Source organism: Talpa europaea (genome assembly GCF_964194135.1).
Source record: "Talpa europaea genome assembly, chromosome: 14".
Classification (NCBI taxonomy): domain Eukaryota; kingdom Metazoa; phylum Chordata; class Mammalia; order Eulipotyphla; family Talpidae; genus Talpa; species Talpa europaea.
In genome coordinates, this window is record NC_140082.1 from 86,231,043 (window position 1) to 86,251,781 (window position 20,739).

Sequence of the window (20,739 nt, forward strand, 5' to 3'; positions counted from 1 at the left end):
GAAGTTCTCATCACAAGGAAAACATCTTTTTTAACACCTAAATGAGATGCTGGAAGCTAACTAAATCTAACGAGGCCACCATTTCACAATACATGAAAGGAAATCATTATGCTATACACTTAAATTTATATAGCGTTATATGCATTATATCTCAGTAAAACTAGGGGTGGGGGTGGAGATCCCCATGACCATTAATATCTCAGGCCCGAGGATTCTAAGAGGAGCTGCTGTGAACACCTTATAGACGCAACAGCTAGAGCTGAAATGAAGGATGTGTTCAGCCAAGATGAATGTGCTATGTCCTTGCCAGAAAAGTGTCTCTAATGAATATTTTTTAATTGCTGAAAGAGTTACACAATCATGTAAGAAGGAAGCACTGAAGGAAATTTTCTAAAGAAAGGTCACATTTCAATTACATTATGAAGGACCAGTACACAATCTGTGGTAAGATAAAGAAAAAGCATTTTGAGGGAAAGGAAATTGCTTGAACAAACAATAAACTAAGGCAATGGTATTGCAGAGGTAGTAAATTTCACGTTATATGTAGGGAGAAGTAAGTCTTCCTGGTTTGAATGACAATTTTCATATTTTTTAATTTAACTTTTTCCCTCTCAAAAAGCAAATGAATGCAGGTTTTGCAATAAGTTTATAAATGCACATTATTTTATTTAGCATGAACAATTTTGCCAAGGAGTTAAACATGTATGAAGCCGCATTTTATTTCAGATAAAAGGTAAAACTTGCTTTAAGTAATATTCAACATAAGAATTAGAATGGTGATTAAAAAGGCCATTGGTTGCAATGCTTGATAACATTTGATGTAATTATCATAAAGGTTACTGAGCCAGCAGAAGACGCTGCAAATAACTAAAAGACTAGAATTGGAAATGGCTTGGAACTGATAGCTACACTTCTAGAAACAAAAGAAAGAATGAATACATCCATCCCAATCGGCAGATAACAGTGCCTGCGCTTATGCTGTTAAATGTTAAAGTTGCATATTTAATTCTCCGGTCAAGTTCATTTGCAGGTAGGCAGTGCATCATGATGAGATAAGCAGTGAGGTTTTCATGCCTTTGTGATTGCCTGATGCTAAGAAAACATCCCAGAGATGCTGACCTCACAGAAGGAAAGGGGAATTTAGGACAATATGGAGACACTCCATGCATATTGAATGAACACAGAAAGAAAGTAACGAATGGCACATGTTAAAGGAGACAATAGTGTATGAGGTTTACAACCAAAAAAATAAAAACAAACATGGAGCCATCCTGAGTCTGGGTAGCAGCCAAGCAGAGCCGGGAGGTGGGTCCCAGCACATGCCACAGCAGGTGTGGCATGTCCTGGCATGCCCAGATGCTTCCACAGCGGAGACAAAATTAAACCACACTGGCAAGCCACACCCAGCATTGAACTTCAGCCAATGACCAGTTGACAAACTTTCCACCCACCAACCAAAACCCTCATTTGCATAAAGCAGACCTAGTCCTTCCCCTTTTATCATTATAAGCACAATCCCAAAAGCACCTTGAATAACGGAGCTCAGGTGCTCCCTGAGTGTGTACCCCCTGAGTGTGTACCCCCTAGACTGAAGTCCTGAGCCCCAGATAAACATCTGTTGTAACATGTGATCTGTAAAACTTCTGCTGTGACACATGAGCTGTTAAACTCAAACTATAACGTGGTTCTGTAACTAGAACAGAATTGGGTATCACTGGTCTACAGGTTCTGAGAAGGAAGAGTTGAGGTTATCACTGTAAAAGTGAAAAGAACAGAAATCATTAGGTTTGTACAATAGCAATATAAAAAAAAAACCATAGACTATTCAGTCGTCCTATAAATTTTTGTTGTACATAGCCAAGAAGTTAACAGATCACCCAACACAAGTGGACTCTGGAAAGGCAGATGGCAAGGCCCTGCAAAGGCCCATGGAGGTAGGATTTGTTATGCACCTGGGCATCAAACATCCCTCAAAGAGCTTTACAAATGCCACCTCATACTGTCATCACATGATGCTTTGGTCTGTTTCTTCTCTTAAAAATTTCTACTGTAGGGACCTCCCTGGTGGCACAACGGGTTAAGACGCAGCACTATGAAACTATCCACAGCCACTGCTGCACAAGTTCAATCCCTGGCCAGGGAGGTGACCCACATGGTGCAGCAGACCTCTCCTGTCTCGCCTACTACTCCCCTCAGCAGTGTATTTTGGTGGGTCTGCCTGTTCTGCTCCCCACTCTGTCTCTGGTGAATCCTCTCACCCCCCACACCTCTGGCCTATACCCCAGTCTTGTATGCATAAATAAATAAATCTTAAAAAAAATTCCTACTGTAGGTTTGAACTCATTGTCTAAGGTAAAAAGTCAGTAAATGGCAAGCAGAGTCACACTCAGAGTGGTGATTCCACACTACTACCTAGAGGATTCTGCATCGCATATTAAAAAAATGACACAGATGTCTATTCCTCCCCAAAGAAGAGGAGGGTGGTTTAAACAGAGGATGGAAGTAGGATGAAGCATCCTGTGGACAGTGATGTATTAAAATGATGGGGATCTGTTCTGGGAAATTGTCATTAGGTGATGTGGTCTTTGGATGAATGTCAACGAGGCTAATTACACCAGTCTACATGGGGTAGCCTACTACACCCCTACCCTAGATGGTGTAACCAAGTGGATCATTGTCATACATGTAGCCTGCTATTGACAGAAACACTGTTCAGTGACACATGACTGTACTTACACATTCTTTATGTGACACCTACATGATTTCTATATTCTTCCTTTATTGATAACTACATGTTCCATAAAAATAATAGCAATAATAACAAGGACAGATCCTACCTTCCCCCTACAAACATTTACTTTCATCCCAGTTTAGTTTCTATGATCAAAATAAAACGATTAGGAGGGGTATTTTTTCCAGGTACCCTCGCCAATAAAGATGTCTTTTTCCTAATCACCATGAGTTATTTGTATCTTCCATCTTCGTTAAAATGTTCTTATTGAAATAACTTTCCTGACACACTTCTCTATAGTAAAGAATGAGCTGATGTTGGGGGCAGGGAGAGAAGACAACAAGCAAAATAAAACAAAACTAAACAAAATAGATCTACTACCCAGAATAAGTTGACACAACCAAATTACAGAATACATGAAATGTACAAGATGATATAGCTAACAGAAGAAACTCATGCAACGTGAACAAATTCAAAGTGACACTCATGTGACAGAACCATCTGCTAAAGAGTTAAAAATAAGTATTTTTAGAATGTTCAAAGAGATAAATGAAGGGATAATAGCCATTAAAAGTCAGAAATTACTAAACAAAGGTAGACGTTTAAAAAGATTATGTAGAAATAAGTATAAATCTTTGAAATAAAAAATACAGTCATTAAACAAAAAACTTCATAGACAAGATAATTACTATATTGGACATAATTACGTTTGAAAGAAGAACTTGTTCTTTATTTCCACTCTAGTTTTCAAACAAAAGTGCTTCTGAAAATTGCCTAAACCTATAATTCAACCTGAGCCTTTGTTCTTCAACACCTACAAATTGATGAGACAACCTTCTAAGACTGTAAGAAACACACGCGCACTGACAATTCAAAAAGAAAAACAAATCATCAGTAAATACATAAAAACCTACTTAATCTTTAATGTCAGCAGAGAATGCAACCTCAAAAAAGTATGTTGAAATGAACTAGCAAATCACAAAACATAACCTGCATGATACCACTTATAAAAATTTAAAAGCATATAAAACAAAATGTATTTTCATGGATATACACGAGTGGAAAATATCCATTTGGATGAGGTTCAGGATTATGGATATCTCTGGAAGGGAGGGTAATGAGTGAGTTCAATACAAGAACATGAGATTTTATGGTATTTGGTAAAAAAATTTATTTCTTTAAAAAGACTGAAGGGCTATAAAGAGAATAAAGGAATAGATCAGGGATTCCAGAAACCAACAAAAAACTATATGGTCCATTGATTTAATATGAAGGAGACACTCCCGTACTTGGGGTAGTGCCGTCTTTTCTATACATGGTAGTGGATGAGTTGATAGCCACCTCTCCTCTGTACCTCTGAAATTTGGGGTATTGTTTCAAGTTCCTTAAAACTGTTAAGTACAAAGGAAAGTGTTCGGGAAAGGCACTTCATCTAGTTGTCAAAAGGATAAAGATTGGCACAAGATTGGCAGGTATCATGAGGCGGACTTTCTTCTTCTCTCATACTGAGGAGGAAGAGAAATAAAGGTTTTTCGACCATCGTTACTTCCAACATGGAGGGCATATTGGCATCACTGGCACCAGGAAAGAACCAAAGAAGTGTGTCATTCCTCTTAAAGCAAAGAAAATTAGGAAATCCATGATGCTGACATCAGTCTCTTAGATTTCCACTTTCTCCAAACCAGACAGATGTTTCTCCAAGTTTCAGAAAGGTGTCCTCCCCCATTATACTGGGCAATGAGAACACTGGGGTGCACTTGGCAGGAAGCCATATGGCCACCTTGAAGGACCTCTCTGCACACGAAACTCTGTAATGCACTTGATCAGTGACCACGCCTTGGGGACAGTTTGTGACATAAACGTTCTCTATTAAGTCAAAATATCCCTCCTCTTCCCTCATCATTTTTGTCCTCAATTTTGCCTTTGGGAGAAGCATATTACCAGTGTAATCCCTCCTGACTTTGACAAATCTTTAAGGATTTAAAAACCACAAGCATATTACCCATGCCAAGTCTTTTCTTGACAAAATTAGAACCTTATCCCCTATGATTATATTTAAATTTCTTGCCATTATAATTTTTTTTCTAAGACCAGCTAAATGATAAGACTTAAGCTGTGTTTTTGGATTAAGCAATATATGTTCACTGTAAAATAATTTTAAAATCCAGACGAATATGAACACCATATAAAAATCATCATTAATTTCATTACTCTGTAAAAGTTATTTTTTGCGTATGACTTTGACCTATTCTATGCATACTTAAAAATATAATTTGCATATTCTAATTGGGTCCATATTATATATATTGTTTCAAACCTTAGACATTCACTTAATACAAAATGAACATTTTTCCTTATCAACAGTAAAGTATTAGGTAGACCTCCAGTCTGGAAAGAGATGACATACACTCACTTTTCCCTGTTCCAAGTTCAACTAAATGCCCTGGAAATTCACCCACAGACACCAATAAAGGTGTTTGGAAGCTGGGAAGAAGCCAGATCTACTGAGAATCTTAAGATCGAGAGGCAACAATGTGGCACGTTTGCTGGGCTATGGTCTTATTGCCCATATTTCTCCAAACCTGCACCCCGAGTCATCACAAAGAAAGATGCAAAAACAAGAACAAACAAGAAAAGTCTGCAGCCCTGACGACATGAGTGGAAGAGAGACCATCTGCCTTGCTCTCCGCAACCAGCAGCGGTCCCTCCACCTGCCACCCAGTCCTAGACACCAGGCCAGCCCCATCCCCACACCACAGCAGGGCGCAGTGGGCAGCCCACTCTGCTGTGGGACAGCCTGTGTCTCCCTGGGACATGGGACACTCAGGTCAGTGATGTCTGCCACCACCACACACAGACACACAGACACACATACTGTGACCTGGGGACAACAGGTAAGGGGGGTAGTGCCTTTGACCCCTGCAGGTGTCGGCAGCACTACTTCAGCAGGAGTTCATCAGTGACAAAGAATTGTAACAAATAGCAGGCCAAAGCAGCACTGTAAGCACCATAAATGCTCAGTCTCACTGGATATAAAATTCACTGAAGTAGACCAGAATTTGCTCAATAAACCCAAACAAGGCTACTGCTGGCTGACAGATTTAAATAGGATAAAAGTGTCTGGAAAAAGGTAAAATGAATCGCTTGTGCAAAGAACCCAGAAAACACAACTTGAATGAGGAAAGATGATTGATGTGTGTCCACAGTAAGGTCAATTCAATGTTAGAATCATCTGCTAAGGATTTTAAAACAGTCACCATCAAAATGTTTCAATGATTAATTACAAATAGTCCAAGGGAAAAAATATAAGAAAAATGAATAGCCAATCTCAGCCGGTCAGCACATTTTTACCAGGAACAGAATATAAAAGAACCAAAACTTAAGACCAGCTGACTGAACTGGAGAGCATAGTGAAGCAACCAGAGGTCAGAATCAATGAACATGAAAACAGATCGATGGAATTTACTCAATCTGAGCAACCAAGAGAAAATAGATCAAAAAATAAATAAAATAAAATAAACAGAGCCCTAGGCACCTGTGAAACAATAACAAAAGAGCTCATATTTATTGGGATTCCAGAAGGAGAAAGAGTATGGGATTGGAAAAAATATTTTTACAAAAATAGGCAGAAAGCGTCAACCTCCAGATTCAAGAAACTGCATGAATCACAAATATAAAGCTACAAAGAGCCACAGGCCCCAGCATAATTCAACTTCTTCAAGGTAAAGGCAAGGAAAAAGACATTTAAAACAACCAGACAGAAAAGAAGGTAAAGGAACTTGGAGTCAAGCATCAGCAGACTTCTCACCTGAAACATGGCAGCCAGAGTCACGGCCACATTCCTCAGATGCTGAAAGGACTGCAGGGCCTGAACTCTGTCGCAAACCACTGTCCTTAGGGATCGAAGAGGCAAAAGTCTCAGATGAAGGAAACTGAGGCTGTGCTGCTGGCATGCCGAGCCTCCCTGCCTGCCCCAGGAAGTTCTTCACCAGAGAGGTGACGGTGACGAAAGCAGACGGGGGCCATGCGGAGGAATGACAAGATGGGAAAACCAAAGGGAAACCTCACAGACGGTCCTTCCCCTCATGGATGTCCTTAGTCCTTTTAGGTTTGAGTTGTCTACGCATGAGCTGTGGGCTGGGAGTAGACAGGGAAAATACCTGCACAAGTAAATTTGAAAATAGGGAGGCAGAGAGAACTAAGAGGAGTAAGTTTTCTACACCTAAAAGGTAAAAATTTCAGCCACTGTAGCCTGCAATTAAGAACATGTATGTAATTTATAGTAAATAAACAAATAAATTATGTATAGTAAACACAATAAAATTAATATGTAATTATAGTGTATATATCCTATATATTATGATATGATATCCTATATATTACGATATGATTGTCTACATCTAAAAGGTAAAGATTTCAGCAACTGTAGGCTGTAATTAATAACATGTATGTAATTTATAGTAAATTAACAAATGAATTATATATAGTAAACATAATAAAATTAATGTGTAAGTATAGTGTATGTATCCTATATATTACGATATGATATCCTATATATTATGATATTATATCCTACATATTATGATATATTATGATTTTCTATACCTAAAAGGTAAAAATTTCAGCAACTGTAGCCTGTAATTAGTAACATGTATGTAATTTATAATAAATTAACAAATAAATTATATAGTAAACATAATAAAATTAATGTGTAATTATAGTGTATCTATCCTATATATTGTGATAATAATAATGACATAATTATAGACACACATCGAATATATAAATGGTAATACCTAAAGCAATCACTAAGAAAACTGGACAAAGTGAGTATAAGATGTTATAAATACATCAAAATGCAATTCTAGGGCCTCCCCGGTGGCGCAGCGGTTGAGCGCTGGGTTGCGAAGCTGCCCGCGGCCTCTGTGACGCAGGTTCGATCCCCGGCTGCTCCCCGGCTGCTCCCCGGCCACCAGAGGAGGGTCCCATATGGCGCACAGACCTCTCCTGCAGCCCGCTGCTCCCCTCAGCAGTGTACTTCGGTCCTTGTGCCTGCTCTGCTTCCCGCTCTGGCTCTGGTGAATTCTCTCACCCTCCCGCGCTTCTGACTGTACCCAGTGCATGCATAAACAAGCAAACAAACAAACAAATAAATAAATAAATAAAACATGCCTCTATTTAAAAAAAATGAAAAAAATGCAATTCTAAATTTTTTTGAGTAGCACATGAAGGCTTCAAAAAAATGTGGAACAAAGAGGGACAAACAGAATACAAAGAACAAAATGGTAGACTTAAGTCCCCACATATCTAACATTACTTGAAATGAGGAGAAGCTTTTCCAATTTCCAAAGTAAAGAAAGTAGATTCATGTTAGCTTTATGTGATCCCAGGCAAATACTCTCTATTGAAACGATTATACGTGACATCAACTCAGTGGGGACAGAAAGCCAGGAATTGGCTCATTTTCTGATATCCTATGGACAGGGGTGAAGCTAGTAATTATTAATAATGGCATTTGGTGATATGAAATATATGGTAGCAAGTTACTAGTTAGACAACTCATTAACTCCTAAATGTTTTAAATAGTTATCTACCATCTCTATAGGTATTATTAACTGATATTTATAAGCACTTATAAGCTTTTAATATGTTTTCTTTTTTGAGCCTGATGTCAAAACTATAGACTAGATATTATAATCCACAATGAAATTTGAAGAAACTGAGGCTGAGCTTGACTCGCTGGTGGGCACGCTGCCAGCGGGAGATAATGCTGAGACTCTCACCAGATCTTGGGAGCTGAAGTGCCTCTTTGCACTTCCCCAGGAGTTCCTGGGAACAGGGCAACTCCCAGGGTTCCTCTCAAGACTCGAAAGATGTGGGAAATCCAGGATATGGAGTTTAGGATACTATAAACAATCATGTCACAGGTGTGACACAACCATACAGGAGAGAACTTAATCTTCCAATTTGGTGAGGAATTTTCTTGGTATCTTAAGTTCAATGGAGGGGCTTTCGCTAACTCTTAGAAGAGGACATTTTGAAATGTGTCTTCCCCTACCCCACCCGGAGGTGGAAGACAAGAACAAGGATAGCCGTCAGCCGGGACACAGTCTGGGAAGTTGAGTCCCACAGGGTGCTATGGGTTAGGACGTTGTTATGGGACTTACCTACAGCGCCATAACTATGGAGTTGCTGATGGAGATGAAGGGCTGGCAGGGTAGGGCAAGTTAGAGGATCACAGGAAAGTCACTAAGGTGTCCTGATGGGTATGGACAGGCCAGAGTGGGAAGGAGCTGGGAGGCCAGTGAAGGGAGAGCTTGTAGATCCACCACTCGGTAGATCTGGGGTGAGGCTGGGAGCACCCCTGGTCAGCAGGGGTTGCAGTTGGGGGAGAAGAGCAAAGAGCAAGGAAAATCTGGGACCTGCGAATCTCAGCATCATTCGGGTCTCTGATTCCAACCAGAGGAAGATGGAGAATAAAGCAGCCTCTTTCCTGCTACCTTCCAAAGACCTATCAGTCCCTTGTTTGGTCAACTGAATTTGGAACAACACAAGAAAGGGGATTCTGGGAAATGTAGGTCCCAGTGTAACTAGGTTGATGATAAAATCCCATATGACCATTAATTCAACCATTAGGGGTTGAATATATCAGAATAGGAGGGAGGAGGAAGTGAGGAATCAAGGTTGGGGGAATTTTAGGGGAAACCCTCTCCTCCACATTTCCTGCCTCTCTTCTTCATTAGAACATCCTGCACCAGAGGGAAAGATGCTAGAGCTCTGTCACAGCATTTACTGTGCCATCTTCAGTGGGTTACCTGATCTCTGTGAATAACAACATATACCACAAGCAATCACAAAAATCACAGGAGAAATCACAAATAAAAGGTCCTAGGACACAGCAGATACCCACAAACACTGTTCATCTTCTCCTCCTTTGCCCTCCTTTCTGCTTCAGAGGCAATTATTCCATCTCTGGCCACATGTCAACTTTTGTCTCCATCAATGATCTTGCTGAATACATGGAATCTTGCTAAACATTCTAATAAAAATTAATATTAAATAGATCATGCCCTTTGAATTTCCTTTTTAAATAATGGAAGCTATTTTGAAGCATTCCAACTTTCCCTTCCTATTAATCCCTTACAGGGTGCCAACGTCTGAAGAGCAGATGTGATTACAAAAGGTAAGGATTTAAACGCTCCATTCCAGCTGGCTTTGTCAAGCAAGGGTCTCCCAGATTTCTCTTCACACCATCCTTTGGTTCATCATAAAGGGCTGCATTTTTATACTGAGTCCTTGGGAACTCTTGTCCACTGTCCTGAGCTGTTCAAGATGACGGGCAAAAAGATTTCCAAGTGTTAGGTAGACATAATTATAATCAGGTGGAGTGTCCTCCCTATTCACCCCTCTTTCCATCTGTTTAGTTCCCTGCTTGTCATCTATCATGCCAGATAATTGATTCCAGACTGAAGCTGTTTTCTTTTGCATCTCCCAACCTTAGACTGAAAAAGAGAAACTAGTTTGCGATAGCTTTATTTTCTCTCTCTAAATATAATTTTACTCCATTCTATAGTATGGCCATGTAACTCCTGAGATAAAACATCTGCAATTAAAAATAGGATTTAAAACAAATGGGAACAGGGAACTTGGGGACCAGGGATGGAAAATATTGGCACAAGGCTGGAGACATGCAGAGAATATTGCCTAACACCACTCAGCCAAGTTGAAGGGAATTGATGAAGGGATTCCAACTGGCCAGATTTCTCCTGGAATCCATAAAAATTCAAAATGACATATTATGCATGAGCAGAGGAATCCACCAGGCAGAGCAAATGATGGATTTGCAAATGCAAGTGCCGTTGTTTTGTGGCCGCAGAGCCAAGGTGCTCAAGTCAAAGTCAGTGCTCTGAGAACAATTAAGCAATGTGGGTTGCAGTGGGAGAAAGGAAATACATACATTCTTCTAAGTGAAAGCACTTGGAAGAAGAGGATGAACCCGGGGATTTTCCCAAAGCACTTGGCTCTACATTTCTCCGCTTTTAAAATGGTGCCCAAACCTACTCTATGGATGTATCAGAGGTTCCAGAATGTAACATACAGTCAGGAATGAAAGAATATTTTAAAATAATAAGGCACTATAAAACTCTTGGGCATTTTTAATTACTCAGGATGACTGAAATGATTTAGTCATTATTTAAATTATTTTTTTAATTTTATTTTTATATTCCCCATACAATTGCAACCCCCTTATTTTGACCCCAACCCCTCCTTTCCCCACACCCCTCCCCCAGTGTGTCTCTGGTTCATAGTTGTTTGTTGATTTTTATTTTTTCTCTATGATAATTAGTCTTTTTCCTGGTCCCTTATTTAGGTTTTCTAGATTCCTGCTATGAGTGAGACCATCCGGTATTTTTCTTTTTCTTTCTGGCTTATTTTGCTGAGCATGATCCCTTACAGCTCCATCCATCAATCATTAGTCCTTACTAGATTTGGAAAGTCATCATCAAGTAGCATTTAAGCTTTACCTCTTCACATCTATTCAATATTAAGCTCAAAATATCCAGTCCCTTCTCTCTAGGATAATAATCTCAACTGAATTCAATGGTACAAACATATTTAGAACCAATAACCATGCAAATATTCACATAAATAATAAAGCTGTTGCAGATTTGGTTTCATTTTAATACTAGATTTTAAGTTAAGGAAACCTGCCAGAACCTTGTTCCAGACCAGCCCCCTGTCCCCCACCACCCACAGCTCCAGTCTTCAATGAGCAAATGCCATGTAGATGGGCTGGTGAGGAGCAGCTCAGATTCTGGGCCCTGCCCGATTATGCCAACATTTTAAAAATCAGCTATAATTAATGTGCCCTGAGTATAGACCAAAGATTAACAAAGTAGAAAAAAATTAGGTCTCCACTGATTTTATTTGTCCAAAGCTAGGCAGTCAATTATTTCCCAGGATGGCTTCTATTGTGGCCCTATACCTTTTACATTTCATTTTCAAATCAATGCAAACACAGGTGCCAGCCCACACCGCCTCCAAACTGTTGGCCAGCTCCCCATGTTACACCTTCTGCATTTTTCAAAATTGGGTTTCACTGGTCTCACAGTTGAATGACAGTGGTTCTAGAAGTCCCTCAAAAGCTCTTGCTGCTGAGTAAGAAGTCTTCCACAAATAGACAGGTTCCAAGAGCTAGCTGGATAATGAATGATTTTTCATTCCACACCTCCCACCAGTGTTGCCTTCATGATATCCTTTGCTTTACTGCCCTTTGCTCATCTTAAGAAAATGTTTAAGATATCCAGCACCTCACTCAAAACTCTTCCTGACTTGGGTCTTCCTACACCTCCTATCTCATCTCTCTCTACTCTCTCATGCACATCCTCAGCTGTGGCCCTGCTTATTAAATGGAATTGTTGAAGATAACCCTATGCCTTATACTTAGTACATACTTGCTGCACATTGATTAAAGGATTGGATGGATGGGTGGATGGATGATGGATGAATGGATGATGGATGGATGGATGGATGGATGGATGGATGGATGGATGGATAGATGAATGGATGATGGATGGATGGGTAGATGATGATGGACAGATGATGGATGGATGGATGGATGGATGGATGGATGGATGGATGGATGGATGGATGGATGGATGATAGATGGATGAATGAATGGATGATGCTAGATGAAGGACAGATGGAAAGATGGAGTTGTACATGGTAGATGGATGATAGAGAAGCTACACTATGTATTTCCAGGCCACTCACTTCTTGCCTCATAGTAAACTGGCCACTATCTCATGATGTACTAGGCAGATGGCCTCAGTTCTGTCTACTCCCTCACTTCCCCTCCGTGCACCATGAGCCTATCAGACATCTTGGCAAGAGGCATGAAAAATCTGAGATTCCCCAAATGAAAATCAAAGTAGCAAAAAAAAAAAAGGTTTTTCTCTGTTGTTGTACTGTCATAGGCAGCTGTCACTGGTGATTTAAAATAGAAAATAGGTCATGTACACTTTTAGATGCTTTAAAATGCTATTTTATATCTCTGCTCATTTGTGATTATGTGATGAAGATATAAAATGACAACACACTTATCATTCAGCATCTTCCTAGAGAAAGAATGGCAACAGTGTGACTCCTCCACTCACTCTTCCTCTCCGACAGCAGGACTTAACTCTATGGGAAAACATATCAATGTATAAGCTGCATTCACTTTAGAAGAAACCGAATATTCCCTTGTCATCCACAGGATGATTTCATTCCAGTCAACATTTTAGCAGAACTAAACCAATATGAATGTTTTAAAAGATGGAGTCAAAGAAAGTTAAGGCTGGAAGTTATTTATGCAGTTTAGTCTGGTGTGTAAGCACCCAAAATTCATCTTTCAAACCTTCCAAGTTATCTGATGCTTCCTCGTGTCCTCTTTTAAAGAACTAGAAATAACAGTAGTAACAGAACTAACACCGTAGGATGATCTTGAAATTAAATGAGACCATGTTTGCCTGGATACAAGATATTTTGGTCATTCCTGGCACATAGCAAGCATCTACTAAATTCTTATAGTTTCTGGGGGAGGGTGTTATATCTTTATTATGGAGACAAGAATCTGCAGTCATAAGAAATGATGTGAACTACTCCCAGTTTGCAATGGAATTCATCTTAAATTTCCCACAGCTATCACCAGCATAAACTGTACTTATTCACGAGCCTACAAATTTTAAAAGCAAAACAAATAAGCAAACAAACAATAAAAAAAGGAATGGCAGTAATAGTAAGCCTGAAGACTGGATGAACTGGAAGCTAATCTTCCTCTTTCAGAATCAGCTTGGTTGCAAAGTACTATCAGACATAAGGAAAACATACAGAAGACGCCATTTTAGAAAGTGCTTTCCAAATGCTCAATCAGCATGCAGTTTATAATAGTTCCTCTATCCAATGAGAGCAGAAAAAGAAAGAAAGCAAATCTGAAATTTCAGAGGACAGGTTTGCAAACACAAACTTCAATGGGGTTATTGTCGAGTTCTGATGTCCTGCTTTCTCCAAGCCAGGCTGGTCAGTAATACCCGCTCTGGCTTCTTCACAAGCACTTACTGCAAGAATCTATACTTTTGACCAGCATCCTTGCAGGTCAGCAAAATTGGAGCCTTAATGGTTTTCTTATAAGGTTTCCCACACTCTGCCTTGGCTCAAACCTCAATATCGTATCATTTATCATAAGTTAACTATTTGACCTTCAAATTTAAACCAGGACCTGGCAATGCAGCCAAAATAGAATGGTGAGGAGAGCTGAGAACCTAGCTTTTCTCTCAAAAAGGCTCATTTCCAATGGTGCTTAAGTTTCCTACAAAGCAGAGGCAGAAATTGGTTTTAATTATCTTGGCATTAGTGATCGCTTCCAGAACAATAAATAGATCAGCTAAATTTCTGTAGCTACGTTGTGTCCACTTTACTTTTCTGCATTTTCCAAATGCCTGCTCGGGAAACTCCAGACATTGGGGTCTGACCCTAGGGTTCATACACTCTTTTGTGATGGCTTCTTCTGAGGAGAGACCTGAAGAACAAATAGGGTGATCTGAAAGGGCTGCGGCAGGGTCTACCTCCCATCAGCCCATCCCAGGAGTGAGGCGGGGCAAGACTGTGGGGAGGTGGTATATTGGGGCCAGGCAGATTGGGGTGAGGTCGGAGAGGAGTGGGGAGCCTAGACAAGCCTAGTTGAGGCCTGATGATAACCAAAATAGCGCATACTGCTCTGGTAGAGCAATCTCTGCCCAGGGCTGGTGCTTAGTTGTGTGTGTTTCCAATTGGTTATGATGGGTACTAACTTGAAGGATTTCTGGACCACCTTCGTTTTGCCAGTTCCAGTAGCCTTACCCAGTGGCTACTTTATTCCCTCCTGCAAGCATCTTGATTGGTTGAGAATGAATCTAAAAGAACAGACCAGATCATAGAAATTCCTTCTTGGGTTGCAGTAGAAATCCAACTGGACACTGTGTATTGAGAATCAGAGTGCCCTGGCTCAGGTAACTGTCCCGTTGTTACCTTGCTGCCTCACAATAATGTTGTTGTACAGCTGCTATTTTGATATATGGTAATGTCCAAGAGACATTACTAGACATTACTGGAAACTTCCAAGGATAAAATTAATGCATGGTAAGCTGCAAAAAAAAAAAAAAAAAAAACCTGCTGCATTTTCGACCTTTCACTTTAACTCTGAGTCTATCTGCTTTCAAAGAAATAGCTTTCATATATATCTGCCTTCAATGGAACTGAATATGCATATCTTAGATGTCAGGGATTATCTATTCTTTTTCCTCCTCCTATCACTAAATCTACCAGAACATTCACACACCCAGAGTAAATTAGGTTTAAAAAAAGAAGTCAAATTAAAGTGAATGAAGATAAAAAGAAACAATGTGTTAATGAAAACCTAATTTCCATACTGCTCTGGATGGCATTCAGAGGAACAGGAGAACAATGCATATAATAGGAAGATTACACCAACGATTGAATTTCACATGGATCGTTTGATATTCTACCTGTGCCATGAGCAAGTCGTGTTGCATTAGATCAAATCCTGATTTCATGCGATTGCTGAATTTCCCATTGTCACATCCTTGTCTTTTGCCTCTTCATTCACAGGGGTGTAATTGCTGGATGAACCCCCCAGAGCCTGTTGTTTAACTGTCCGTGTGTGCATATTTCACAATCCGCCATTGCTCTACAACACTCCACTTAATAAGCAGATAATGTGATATGCAAATCACTTGTGCCTGATGAGGTAGGCAAGGTGTGCCTTCTCGCCTTTGCATACACACCAGCCGACTTCTTTGTGACCAGGGAAGCGTCCTGGTCTGGGTGATTTATAGAAGAAATGCCCTTTGCCTTGGGATATATAGGTAATAGTTTTCTTGCAATTTACAAAACTTGAAATATGGCAACCCTGCAAGGTCTGAGAATGGGGATCTTTATAAAAGGGGCACATTAAGCCATAAAATAAAACAAACCCCACATTGAGATTCGCTTTCAAGCAGCCCCCAAAGAGTTATCAAATATGGTGCCAGTTCCAACCACCGCAGGGATGTTCACAAGAGGTCAAATTGATTCTGAAACTCACCAGAGGCGGAAATAGGAGTAATTCATCCCTGGTGCCAGAGAGAATAGCAAGGTGATTTAGAGAGCTCTTTAAAAATCAGGAGTTACTTGAGTTTGTGTATTAATCCCTTCTGGCCCAATGCTCCTCTGGACTTGACATCTAAATGAGCCAGCCCATTAGCCTGCTGTTCTAAAGCAGAAGCATACAGGGTGTAGAGAAGACATATGGGTTTGATGGGTGACCTATGTCTCCAGCCTCAGTTTCCTTATCTGTAATTGGAAATAACTACAGCCTTTTCATAGGATCCCTGTAAGTTTCCAAAGTTGACTTAATTATGGAAACCCTGTATCGGGTAGACAATGCATATGAGTCCCACCCCCTCCACTCTTCTTAAGCCTCATCTCTACCTTGAGAAACCCACCTGGGTAGATTTCTCTGTTCCCGTCACCACTAACTGCAGGCTGGGGAAGTAGTTGGAGGGCAGAAGGAAGGACAGTGGGGTAGGGAGAGTTCCTTTGGCACCCTCCTGGCAAGGCCACCCGAGGTTAGCCATGTCCCATGACCCAAGATGGTGGCAACTACCTGCCAGGTCACCATGTCCACCTCTCCTTGTTTGTGGGTTCTAGTAACTACCCCTTATCCCACCCTTTTTGCATAGAGATGATAATGGTGCCCCCTCACTCTGCTTCTAGTCCAGCATCCTCATGCTTTATCCCTTCTGATTTTGTCATATCCTGCTCACACCATCTTTAAATTACCTAACTTGACTGCACTATCTGTTTCCTGTTGGGTGCCTCAGTAATACATACTCTAAAAATATTTTATTGGATGATACACATAACAGTTCTAGAATCCCTGCTTTGAGATGGGGAAACTAACTTCAATTATCCAAGTGGGACCAATGTCATGAACAAAAAGCACAGAGCTAACTATGCAAACAAAGTAGCCATGAAAATGAAAAAAAATCCTGTAGGCCAATAGCAATTTGTATGTAGAGAAAACAATCAGATGAAGCATTTCTTTTCTCATCTGGGTTACGTCTTAGATGTCTAGAGGCTAACACCTGTATTATTAAGCAAACATGGCACACACATTCAGTTATCACTAACCTGCCATCAAATATCATCATGTTGAATTATCCAAGTGGGACCAATGTCATGACAGGGGCCTTATAAAAGCAAAGGGACAGAAAGAAATGATGGCAGAAGCAGATGACAATGACCAAGGGCCATGAGCCAAGGAAGGCTGCTGACCTAGAAGCTGGAAGAGGCAAGGAAATGAATTCTCCCTGAGGGCCTTCAGAAAGACTGCAGCTCTGCTAATCCATTCTGGACTTGGGACCTCCCTCCAGGACTGTCAGACAATAGAGGAGGTTATTTAAAGCCACTACGTTTATGGTAGTTTGCTGCAGCAACAATAGAAAACTAACATACCAATCATCTTATATGACTTTCCTAAGGAAATTTTTACACATATTTTCCCTAAACTCCCCCCATTGAATATTTCAGCATGAAAAATTAATGTCACAGATATACAGTATATCTGTTTACAAACTATGGCTTTGGGGGGAGTCACAAACCATTGCATTTTTTTTCACCCTAAGAACCAATCTCATTTCCTCGGGGCAATATCATCCCTGTTGAGAGTCCATGATCTAAGAGTTGAGAGTCTGTGAGTCCTCATCCATTCTTCCTGACACAACTCAAGTGTTATCTGATCCATGACTTTTCTTCAAATAATCTAAGCTGTTTGGATTACAGGAACATTTTAATGATCACTTCTCCTCTTGCCCAATTTGAGCCCATTTTGTGCCTTTAACTATGCTTGAATGTTGCCTTTATCAGTCATTTCATCCAAAGGTTAAATGTCCAATGACTAAGCCATTATATTTTTTATCCTATAGCTTAAGCTGAAATCTGTCTTCCTGCAACTTCCCTACATTGGTCTTTACCCTACTCTTTTAGAAAAATATATAGAGTGCAACTGATTCCTTTCTACCCAACAACCTTTAATTAAAGTTTTCCATCTCCTCCCTAGACACCCTGGCTCTTGTACAAGATGAGCATCACAAGTTTCTTAAACAAATCTTTATATGTTAAGTTCTTTTTTATTACTGTGCTCATACCATGAATGTACTGTTTACCAAAGTCCCTCTTAAATCCTGATTTTCTGAACTTGATATTCTCAGAATTGAACTGACTTGTCTTGAGGATAGCTTTCCCAAAACAAGAGAAGAGCAGGATCTTGCCTCCCTTTTTTAAGGTAATATATTCCTAGAGATGCAGCTTCAGTAATAATATTGTGTCAGCCAAATTACACTGTTGATTCATATTAAGCTTACTGGTAGCTGAAATGTTCAACATTTGCTGATGGGTTTTAGAAAAATTTTAGGACCTTGAGATGATTCCCATTGATTTTATTGCATTTCTCTCTCTTGTCATTTTAATGTTTATTTAGAGCCATATTGTGACCTACATCCTAGGCACAATCTTCCCACCATATCTGCAAATATGAATATGCCTTCATATATTTTGCATGTCATTAATACAATAAGTAACAAACTATCAGATTAAGGCTAAGGCCAAACCCCTAAAGTACCCTGTTAGTAGTCTTTCTTGAGGCTGATATGAATCTTCATGAACTTAACAGGGTACAGTCAATAGTCATGTCATAATATAATAAAATAACTGAAAACTGTTGAACGAAATTAAATACAAAGAAACAGAATGATTGTCCATGTTCACAGATGAGACAAATTAATATTGTCAAAATAGTCTTTTGCCTAAAGCAATATACAGATTCAAGCAATTCTTATTAAAAATCCCAACAGCATATCCATAGAAATAGAACAAAAACAATTAATATATTGGACCACAGAGATCTGAACAGCCAATGCAATTCAAAGAGAAAAGAACAAAAATGGAGGTATTGCACACCTTAGCTTAAAACTATACTATAAAACTATTGTAATCAAAACAGTATGGTGTTAGAAAAAAATAGAAACTATAGGTCAATGAACCATCCCTGAAAGCCCACAAATAAACTCACAACAAAGCAGCCAAGAGCATACAATGGGGAAGGGAAAGTTTTTTCAATAAGTCTTGAGAAAACTAGATAGCAACGTACAAAAGAATGAAACTAGACCACTATCTTATGTCATACACAAAAATTAATTCAAAATGTATTAAAGGCTTTAATATAAATATTTAAAACCAGAAAATATATAGAAAAAATATAGAAGATAAGCACTTCAAAATTGGCCTTAGAGATGTCTTTGGGATTCGTTTCCAAAATCAAGGTAAACAAAAGCAAAAATAAATGGGACTGCATCAAACTAAAACATTTCTACACAGTGAAAAAAAAAATCACCAAAACAAGCAGACAACATAATGAATGTAAGAAGATATTTTCAAATCAGATACCTAAAATGGAGTTAATGCCCAAATACATGAAGAACTAAAAAAAATTCAATAGGCAAAATAATGTAAAAGTGGGTCAAAAATTTCAATAGACAGGGCCTCCCCTGGTGGTGCAGCAGTTGAGCATTGGGCTGCGAAGCTGCCCACTGCCTCTGCGGCGCTGGTTCGATCCCCGGCTGCCGGCGAGGGTCCCACATGGCACGCAAACCTCTCCTGCCACGCCCGCTGCTCCCCTCAGTAGTGTATTTTATCAGTCTGCCTGCTCTGCTCCCCGCTCTAGCTCTGGTGAATTCTCTCACCCTCCCGTACTTCTGACTGTACCCAGTGCTTGTATAAGTAAATTAATTAATTACAAAAAATTTCAATAGATATTTCACCAAAAAAGATGTACAAGTGCCCAACAGACATGAAAATACATTTATCATTATTTCCAAGTGTTGGTGAGGATGTGGAGAGAAAGAATACTTAACACTTTTTCATGAGAATGTAAATTGGAATGGTCACTATGGAGATTCATCAAAAAATTTGAATAGATACAAACTATTTCACTTCTGGATATTTATCTGAAGAATACGAAAACACTGATTCTAAGAAGTATACGCACCCCTGTGTTCATTGAATTATTCACAATAGTCAAGAGTTGGAAACAACCTAAGTGGATTTTCTTTTTATATATATATATTTTTATTTTCATATTCCCCATACAATTGCAACCCCCTTATTTTGACCCCCGATCCCTCCTTTCCCCACCCCCTCCCACAGTGTGTCTCTGGTTCATAGTTGTTTTTTGATTTTGATTTTTTTCGTATAATTTTTTTCATTTAATTATTCTTTTTCCTTGTCCCTTATTTAAGTTTTCTAGATTCCTGCTATGAGTGAGACCATCCGGTATTTTTCTTTTTCTTTCTGGCTTATTTCGCTGAGCATGATCCCTTCTAGCTCCATCCATGTTGCTGCAAATGGCATGTATTTATCTTTTTGAATGCTGAGTAATATTCCATGGTGTATTTGTACCACACCTTCTTGATCCAGTCATCTATTTTTGGGCATTTAGGTTGTTTCCAAAGCTTAGCTATTATAAATAGTGCTGCTAAAACATAGGGGTGCGGGTGCTCTTTGGAATTAATGTTTCTGTGTCCTTTGGGTAAATGCGTAGGAGTGGAATTGCTGGATCATATGGAAGCTCTATGTTTAGTAACAACATAAGTGATTTTCAACCCACAACTGGATGAAGAATTAGTTGTAAATATACAGTGGAATACTAATCAGCTTAAAAAAAAAAAAAAAAGATAATTTCTGCCATTTGCAACCACACAGATGGACCTGGAGGGAATGATCCTACATGAAACAAGTTAGAAAGAGAAAGACAAACACTGTATGATGTCAGTCATATGTAGAGGATAAGGAAACCAAGCAAACAAAACTAAACCACCTCTTAGACAACAGAATGGTAGGTATGGGGCGGGGGGTGATGGAGAGGGGTTAGA